We start from the raw sequence: 9,325 nt of genomic DNA, 5'->3' as shown, positions 1-9,325 counted from the left end.
AAGTCTATTGAGCTCGATGTTGACTGCAGAAAATCGAGTGAAATGAGATCCACGGTCCCGTGCGAAATGTTTCCATCCAGCTTCACAGTGTCTTCCAGATACGAGAAAGTCGTCGAAAGCGCTCGAGCGAGATCCGAGGAAACAATTTCTTGCCGCGGAAGAGAATACAGAGGGAGCTTACGGAGGGTGAGATAGTGTGAGACGAATGCAAAAGTGAAGAAGAGAGACGAAGTGGAGACCGGAAAGGAATCAAACGAGGAAGAAGGAGAAAAAAGGGATTCTTTGTTAGCGGAGGTCGAAGTCGGCTGTGGACCGACTTCGAGTGTTCTTTCCTGTTACCTCGAAGGTGAATTCGGCAGGAGGGGGTGGACTAATGAAAGAAGCTTTTCCCGGGAATGGTTGAAACGCAATCGAGTACACCGAAGTACCTCGAGATCCATTTCTGATGATTTTCTTGAGCCCATTCATAAGCGTCCCTTTAACTACCTTTTGAGCTCAAGTTCCGCCTTTACCTCTTCCATCCATTTGTTAAACTTTCAAATTGAAAGTCATAATAAATGTAACGATCCAATAAAAATTTATCCCAAGAGGGTTTCACAAAAAAATGCACCCCAGCTTCGACATATGAGCGGGAAAAAAATGCACATTAAAGGTGCCTGATGAGAGTATCGACTTATCAGCGCGTTGAATTTATCCCGAGGTGCATCAAATGGCGTTTAGTCGGAATAATACCCTCCGTGATGATCCCTAATTGCCTATAGAACCGCAAGTGGAGAAAAATAGCCGACATGTATCACGAGTCCTAGCATCCGATCGGGACATACATCATGTAGGTGCACATATGCGATTTTAATACACTTATGCATGGCGTCTACATACATGCGCGCCTGTGGAGACAGAATAATCGACGGCAATTAATTTCTCCTTCCTCTCGGCAGCCTCCTTTGATTTAGTAGCTTCGATTAGCGACGCTATCGAATAAAATTAGCATAGACATAAGTAGTGGAGATTTTTTATAGCCGTTTAGCGGGTCCCATCTCGAGCGTCCTATTGTCCCCCGGTTATTCGGAAGGCACGCATTAATTCGCCGTCGAGGGGCTCGACAAGTTATGCAAATTTCTCATTAATACACCAAACGCCATGCGACAAGACCCTGAAGGTTTGCCGCTCTGGAAGTTCTCGAGCGGAAGCGAGCTACTGTGATGATCAAATTGACAGCTGCCCTCTACAACAATTTCTTCCTAAAGGAATCTCGCCCGAGACGAGCTTAAAGGAAGGCAAACGCCAGACGAAGCTCCTGAAACCGAAAGAAGAATTTAATCCCAAATTAACAGAATTACCGCAGCGCTTATCCGTACCCTAATTCAAGAGAGTAAATTAAATCGACGATAAGTAGGTACATAGTGGGATATTTTCTTTCTCCGGGAATAGTACGACAAATTCTCCAAGAATTATCCCCAGCGTAGGAAAATATTTGTGAGGAGCTTAATGAATCTCCGAGCGAAGGAAGGGGTCCAAGTGCCTTGAGAAGACGGAGCTGAAGAAATTCCTCGTCTGAGGAAAAAACAAGAGGCTGGGTAAGATTCCGTTGTGCAGCTAATTCGGGCTGGATAAACTTGGGCGTTGCCGGAAAAGCGCAGGAACTAATTTGACGGAGGCTAATTGTGCAATTATACAGTCGTCGGAAACACTTGACGGGGACGCCGAGGCTGTTCCGAAGGCTGTTTGGATTACCAGCCGGTGAATTCACTTGGAATCACGCCGAGATTATGCGACCGAAAGTCTTCACGAGAGAAACTTTTGGTGACACGTTTCCAGCTAATGCGACGGCAAGGAAATGCACCAGCGGCTTGCACTCGAGCTGCAGTTTCTGCCCCACTACGTGGCCGCCTGTCGCTGCAACTGGTCTTCGCTCTTGCTGGCTCCTCCTCGCTTTTCCTGGCCCTTCCAAGCTGTTGCTGGCTCCTCCTCGCTTCTCCTGGCCCTTCCAAGCTGTTGCTGGCTGGGATAATGGGACCGGAACGATCTGCAACATCGGCGGAATTTTCAATTCGTTTCTACATTTCGGTCGCAAAAGAAGTTCCGCCTAGTTACGAAGGAAGTTCCATCTAGTTACCGAAGAAAAGGGTACGACCAAAAGTTAAGATGAAAGTATGATTCTAAGAATTCAAGTACCGTTGCAAAGTAATATCCGTTGTTACTACGAGTCACTTCTCTTTCAATCAGAAATGAGATTTCGCATAAGTACGAAGAAAAGACTTGAGAATAAAAGTTACTCCAGAAGTAGATCAGTTCCTATCGGTTAAGCAACCGTGGTATGGTGGGCGTTAATTATGAATTCTATCTCACAATAAAACTCAGCAATTGAAAATGAAACTACCAACGTTTGCCGATGCCATTAGTACGACACAACTGAAACCGTACATTGATTTTAACACTAGAACTGCCAAGACCAGTCAAAATGACTGGTTTCAAATGAGCCATCCTATACAAAAAAAAATCCGCCAGTAGTTCTAGTGTTAATAAATTTCTTCCAAAATGTAAGTTCTACGTAACGGAAGACGCACAAAAGCGAACTCGTTAGAAAGAATCCTCTCTGCCTTTTACAACAACAAAAAAAAAGAAATGCTTGAGTCAGCATAGATAACACGTTATTTCAGAGAAGGGTTCGTCAGTTGTCAGCGATACGTCCCTAAATGTCTCGGCGTGCAGAATTTCCATTAGAAACTGTTCTCCGAGGAATGGGGGCTGACAAGGTTTTAAGACGATCCTTAAATCGATAAGATCTAACGGCAAGTGGTCTTAAGTGACGTCTTTGCGTCAGGCCGCGATTCCGACATTTAAGTTAATCCTACCAGCGATCGCAGATAAACGCGGGTTAAAAAAGGATTAGTGCGATGACTCGACGAGGTCCGACCCGAGGATGGTCGACAAGTACATTTCGATGGACCAGGTCCAGCGACCGCGTCGATACTCTTCAGGTAATGACCAATCGCATTTCCTCTTTAGAACCTTCCAGCCAATCGGGCGCCCCGACGTCCCAAAATCTCGCCTTTTCGTCGAAAAATGTCGATCCTTATCGAGCGCGTTAACCCGAGGTTAAAAGGGATCAGCCTTCAAAGGGCGAATTTCCGGAGATTTTCTCATTGTATTCGCTCTAGGTGTGACATGAAAATTCTTCGACCGAGTCGCAAGGTGCCATTCTCTTCTCTGCGCAAAACATTTTTCAGAAATGCGCTCCATTTACTTGTGAGATAATTTATTAAAATATCGATGGAAATTAAAATGTCGAACAAGAGTCATTTCTGGCAATCTGCGTGGAGATGAAGAATGACAAGACAAGGGAACTATGCGATGAAAATTCATAGACGTGGTATAAATTCGAAAAGATGATTGCACTTTGTGTCATTTATTTGAAATCGATGCACAGTGTAATATAGAAATTCTGACATTCACGATTACGTACGAAATGTTTGTTCGAGGAGTTTCAAGTGATAAACGTTGAAATTCATTTCTGATTATTATTTGTCAGTCCGTAGTAACATTAGCTTCAAAACCTGAAATCGATGATGTCACTGAAACACAGAAGATTGACAATTACATTGGAAACTAATAAGTTGATGTCTCGCTTTTTAATTTCCAGAAGTGATCGTGTAATGAGCAATAATCTGTATCGTAATATATTTCATAGAGCCGTTGTGTACAAACACTGTTCAGTCGCAGGGTTTAATTTCCAAGTTGTTATCATTTAATATAAAATTATCCTTCTTGGATGCGATGCTGCAGGATAATACTCAGACCGATAGAAACAAACGAGTGAAAATAAATATGAAATTGCCCTCAAATATTGTATCGTAAAGGCCCGCAACAGCAATAGGCAGTTCTGTGATGTGAGCTTCAACCCAAACGCAAATGTTTATACAGTATTAACAATCGCGAATCACCCAACACCGCCATGTTAAATTATTTTTATATCGATATATCTGAAATTACATGACCTAATATCGTGATTAAGACGATAAACAAGTAACCGCAACTTGTTAACGTATCCCCCTCTCTTAAACGTTCCAAATCCCTGCTCTTCTAAAAATATTCACTCTCTCCTTGACTACGGTTACATTTTAGAGAAAACATAACCAATATAATATACTGTACATGTTGTACACGCATTTCTCCTTGGATGTCTTATGGTTGTATCTCGAAAATCAACTGACCAAGAGTCTAAGTATAATGAATCGACTGATAACCTTACTTCCATATTAAATAAATGAAATTTATTTCCATAAGCTCTCTCCTCATCTCTTACAACAATATATCCTCAACTGCGAGATAACTCATACATTCGAATGATCAGAAAATGACGTAAGAAATAAAGCGGCAAATGTCTACTGTAGGTACAAGTGTGAGCAATATGTACGTAGGATCGCGTTGCGGGTAACCGAGAACAGCACCTTTAACCATTCAATCAACCCGCTACGTTACACTTTTACAGTAGAGAATTGTGGCAAGCCCTTGCATTGAAACAGATTTACTCTTTTCAGTCCTTTGTATTATGCCGAGGCTTCGGAGGCATTTTGTCTAGCTCCTCTTATATCAAGAGAGCCCTTCGTCCCAACGAAGGGGCAATTTGTTGTCACCAGGACTGAATGGACTACACGAGGTCGTCACCACTACGTTCCGCTTTTTTTGTGGGCAGAACCTTTTCAATTGCGAATGATGATTCGCCAAACTGCAAGCATAACAGTTAGAGACAATGCGAATCGAGCGAATGGGATTAAATGCAAATTTCACGCCAGTGGTGCCGGAAAACTGCTGATATAAAGTGCTGACTGTTTAAACCGATATCCGAGTCTTCCTTACGAGGAACAAAATTAATCGGACGGTTAAGTCGATATTATCCTTACTAATGGAATTTCAGCTGGTAATTTTCTACTTACCACCGGTAATTAGGAAACTGCAAATTCTGCACCCCGACTCACACTAACCGATTCCACTGATGGAGTGTCGAAAATATGGGTTTTCTTATAAATTAGGGTTGTTTCATGGATCATACCTTCTTACGACCAAGTCATTTTTATGAGATTGGTTTTCTAACGTGAGAATAAAAATGGTTTTTCAAGAAGTCATCATTTTAAGGGTTTCATCGGGTGTACTGTCGTTTGTCACACGCCTCAGCAGGACTTGACAAACGATTAATCGTCTACCTCGAAATATCCACCCTTCGGGAAAAACGGAGACAGCCATTAGCAGATTGACATTGTCTTTACACGTGAAACAACAACCCCTGTAAGTAGCGTGATACGATTTAATAATTATACGTAATGATAATAAAAAAGCAATATGCGAATTTTAGAGGAACAAAAATGTAATCGTTCATTTTGATTGAAAGAGGTTACGCGATAACATACGTATAGGAAAAAGTTACAATTGAATGTAGTAAAGGAATAGAATAAATTAATAATCTTTCATTTCTACCGAACTACTCGGCACCCGCTTCGAGGAAATTCAATCCGATTAATCGTTTCCTGCACAGTATCTACTCCTAGGAGGGAAGTTAGGGAAACTTTGAAATGCTCGAAATTGCACCAACTCGAGAAAGCAGTCCTTGCAAATACTGTGATACGTTGTTTGAAAAAGGAACTCAACTTCTTGCTCCGCCTTGGGGAATTAACCTACATTTCGTATCTATTTAATACGAACTTTCAAAACAGGCGCAATAGGTCGCGTTCAATGCAAAAGTTATCATTTAAATTATTAAATTAAGAGATATACAAACCACACGAGATACCCATTGAAAGCCGATGTCACGAAAAGTTGCAAAGTAGTGAACCTCCTTAATTCCCAGTTTCTTCGTAATCGCTAAAACATAACCAAGCTCACTAAAATCGATCCCTGCCTTAACACATTGGCGACCGGCAAATTTTTTCCGTTTCAAATACTGAGTACCGGCGAAAATAATGAAATTCTGAAACTGGTTGCCGCAAACATGTATCGTGTATCGTTATGAACGTATCCCAATTATGAACTGTAGCCCAAAAGCTAGCTAAATACGTAGCCGTTTTCAAAAATATGCATTTTTCACAAAATGGCATCGATTTGAAAGGAAAGATACGTATTTTGCCCTAAATTATAAAAAACGCGAATATCAATACATTGAAAAAACCATACGTATTTCGCTAGATAAACATATCACGAATAAAATAAAAAAAGAATCAAGACGATTGATTGAAAATTGGCGGAGCTAGAGTGCCCACCGATTTTTAAAATGCAGTTTTAAGAAAAACGCGTTTACACCTATACACCTGCCCACCGCACGATCACCGATTTTCGCAGTGAGCGAGTTTAATAGTAGTATAATACCTTACTGTACTTTAATTTGGATAAAAACGTTTTAACTTTTAAAAAAAAATTCTTTAAAAAACCGTCATTTTTGGGTGCGTCAAAGTGGTGTAACCCCTTTTAAACGCGCTATATCGCATAAGCGCATTGTCGCGAAGAGACGAGCGCCTCCATCGTTCGTCACCCGACGATCTCGGAAAGTACCGGCGTTACGAGTGTTCACCAAACGTTCACTGGTGTCATACGCCACCGTGAACATAGCTAAGTATGCGTACACGGTAGGCACCAGGCAGTATATTACGCCACGGGGATCCCCGCGGCGTTCGCGTGGCGAATTTCAATGCGAGAGCACCTGGATGGCGCCATTGGCGTCGCCCTTCGAACGCCGCTATACCTCCAGGTCTGCGTCGACAGGAAGAAAAATGGCCGCCGACCCACGCCACTGGGCGGCGCATGCAAATGGTTTTCGACAAGCCAGGGCAGTAACGATGTTCCCACCCTTACGGATCTACGACGTGCTCCGTCGAATTTCCGCGGCATGACACCCGACCATTAAGCAGTTCGCTTCGTGCGCCTCGCTCACTGGCCAAATTTCAACGACCCTACGGAAACTTGCGTCCCCACGAGCGAAAAATAACCCGAATGCGAGATTACCGCCTCTCCCAAGCGATGCTACTTTACATATATGGAATTTCAACGAACGCCTCGAGCAATCCGGGCTCGTTAACCCTTTACGAAGACATCTGACTTTGAAGTCACACAACCATGTATAGAGATTTTTTTAACACTTATCTAATTTCAGGCAAAACTTTACGCAGCACGTTAGGGTATCGCTTCTTTGTACCCAGGGCATTTCTTTGTTAATGTAATAATTTTGGAAATGTTTTTATTTATATGAACATTTTTATGTACATTGTGGATTTAGAAACAAATAGGGTGTGAATGTTATTATATGGAAATTTCATGTTATATCGGTTTCTTTCTTGTCTTGAGATACAACTTGGGTTTATAAAGGGTTTAATGTACTTTACAACATGGTTAGGACAAATAAGGATGCAGAAGCGAGGATATGTGTATATGCTGTTTAAATGTTATTAACTTTCTCGGCTTAAAGGGATGTCTTGACGTTGAATGGTATTTAATGTAAAATTCTTTGGGTGTTTATTTTTTTATTGAAGACGTATTAAATTATCTCTGTTTTTTATTGTTTTAACTAATCTTGGAATGAAGGTTTGATCTTGCAAGTGTATTTCTGAAATTTTTACGTTCAGTCGTGAGTAATTGAAAATTGGAACATTTGAATGAAAAGAATTTGGTAAGCACAGCTGAAAGTGCGTTATATATTTTAGTAAGGCTTAACATATATTAGTCAAATTTTGGGAACCGATGTTTTACGTACACATCTATTTATAATATAGAAAATTCCTATGATTTTTAGTGACATAGATTTACTTTATCTTTGACCGACATTTTGTGCGGTAGAAACTTTCGATCCCAGTTATCACAGTTGGCGAACTAAATGATGCTTATCGCTGAAGGAATGAAATTCCCTGCTTACCACGAAAGTGTGACCCAAATTTAACCTTCTCGTTTCCCGTAAAAGTATTTCTACTCTAGTTTATGTTATAATTAATGTTCAAATATATACCGAATGAAAATAAAAAACGTTAATCGATAACGATCGAATCGAAATAAGAAATATTACTCCTACTGTGCACTTGGGGCCATTCAAGAATGTAGTCTCGGTAATTCTTGACCCCACTCCAAAATGATTTCTGTTGTCAATATAATCAACACTGATACACGATTCCTAATTATACTCAAAATACCTGCGATTTCTTAACATTCTTTAAACAACTTCAATGAAACGATTCTCCTCATGTAACTACATTCAGCACTTTGCAGTGTATCATTTCGTCTTTCTGACATGGCAAGCCCTTTCTAGATTATTATTACGAATTACCCGTAAATAATAACGAACATTATCCGCAAATTGATATTTTATTTCATTATATGTCGTCAGTGATCGACATAAAGTTTGAAAGTTACGGCACTGATATTCATCGATCTCTGTAGAGCGGCAGTCACTGACTACAGGGTGATTCAATGATAACGTCATAAATCAATGAAATATTCAATGTTAATTAATTGTAACAAAAAAAAGACTTCTTTTTATAATGACTATCCTTACTTAACATTCGCTAACAGAAGCGGCTCAGTGGTCTAGGGGTATGATTCTCGCTTTGGGTGCGAGAGGTCCCGGGTTCAAATCCCGGCTGAGCCCGTTCTCTTTTTTCTTTTTTTTCCTTACCATATTCATTCCAGCGGAAAATATTAATCCTCAAAAGGACCCACATCTATCGACGCCATTAAAAAAAATAATTTTTCAAACAGGCACAGGAAACAAATGAAACACATTTCAATACAATTGAAACGTGTTAATAACCATACTTTTAAGTACATATTGACACAAATATTAATTATTTTACCCCAAAAATGTTGGAGTTTTGATACATTGCAAAGAACTGGATTTTTATGCACATCCTCTTTTGTTCTAAATTTTCAGGCAGACCGATCAGTTTCGAGTATTCCGCCTTCGAAAGAAGGATCATGGTGAGGACCTTCTCAGAAATGAGCATTTCCTCAATTTCCGACAGCATTCAATAATTTCAAAAAGTTGTTTTATCAGAGTATGGAAAAGTTGGCAAAAAAAATATTAATTTACAAAACATGAAAAATGCCAATATTTAGCAAATGGCTTTATAGTTTCAAACCCGTTTCGTATGTGCAATGATAATACGTACCTAAAAGTATGGTTAACCCCTTGCGCCACAATGGCGAGCTAGACTCATTCATCTAGAACGGTTTCATAATTAAATCGATGCGCAAGGGGTTAATAACAAGCTTAAACTAAATTTACATGTTGTATTTAATTTTTTACTGTATCTGACAGGAAAATAGGTATTTTTATCCTGGCAATAGATTT

General features: G+C 40.2%; 1 non-coding gene across 1 annotated transcript; it reads left to right on the top strand.

The window, feature by feature from the left end:
• Positions 1–8,551: 8,551 nt before the first annotated feature.
• On the top strand, positions 8,552–8,623 carry Trnap-ugg. The gene has a single exon. It is a non-coding gene; the product is annotated as a tRNA-Pro (tRNA).
• The last annotated feature ends 702 nt before the right edge of the window (positions 8,624–9,325 follow it).

The sequence above is a fragment of the Orussus abietinus genome, unplaced genomic scaffold, assembly GCF_000612105.2.
Source record: "Orussus abietinus isolate OABI.00-Male unplaced genomic scaffold, Oabi_2.0 scaffold140, whole genome shotgun sequence".
In the NCBI taxonomy this organism is placed as follows: domain Eukaryota; kingdom Metazoa; phylum Arthropoda; class Insecta; order Hymenoptera; family Orussidae; genus Orussus; species Orussus abietinus.
The sequence above is the reverse complement of the archived record's forward strand: the minus strand, read 5'-3'. Positions and strand labels throughout refer to the sequence as shown.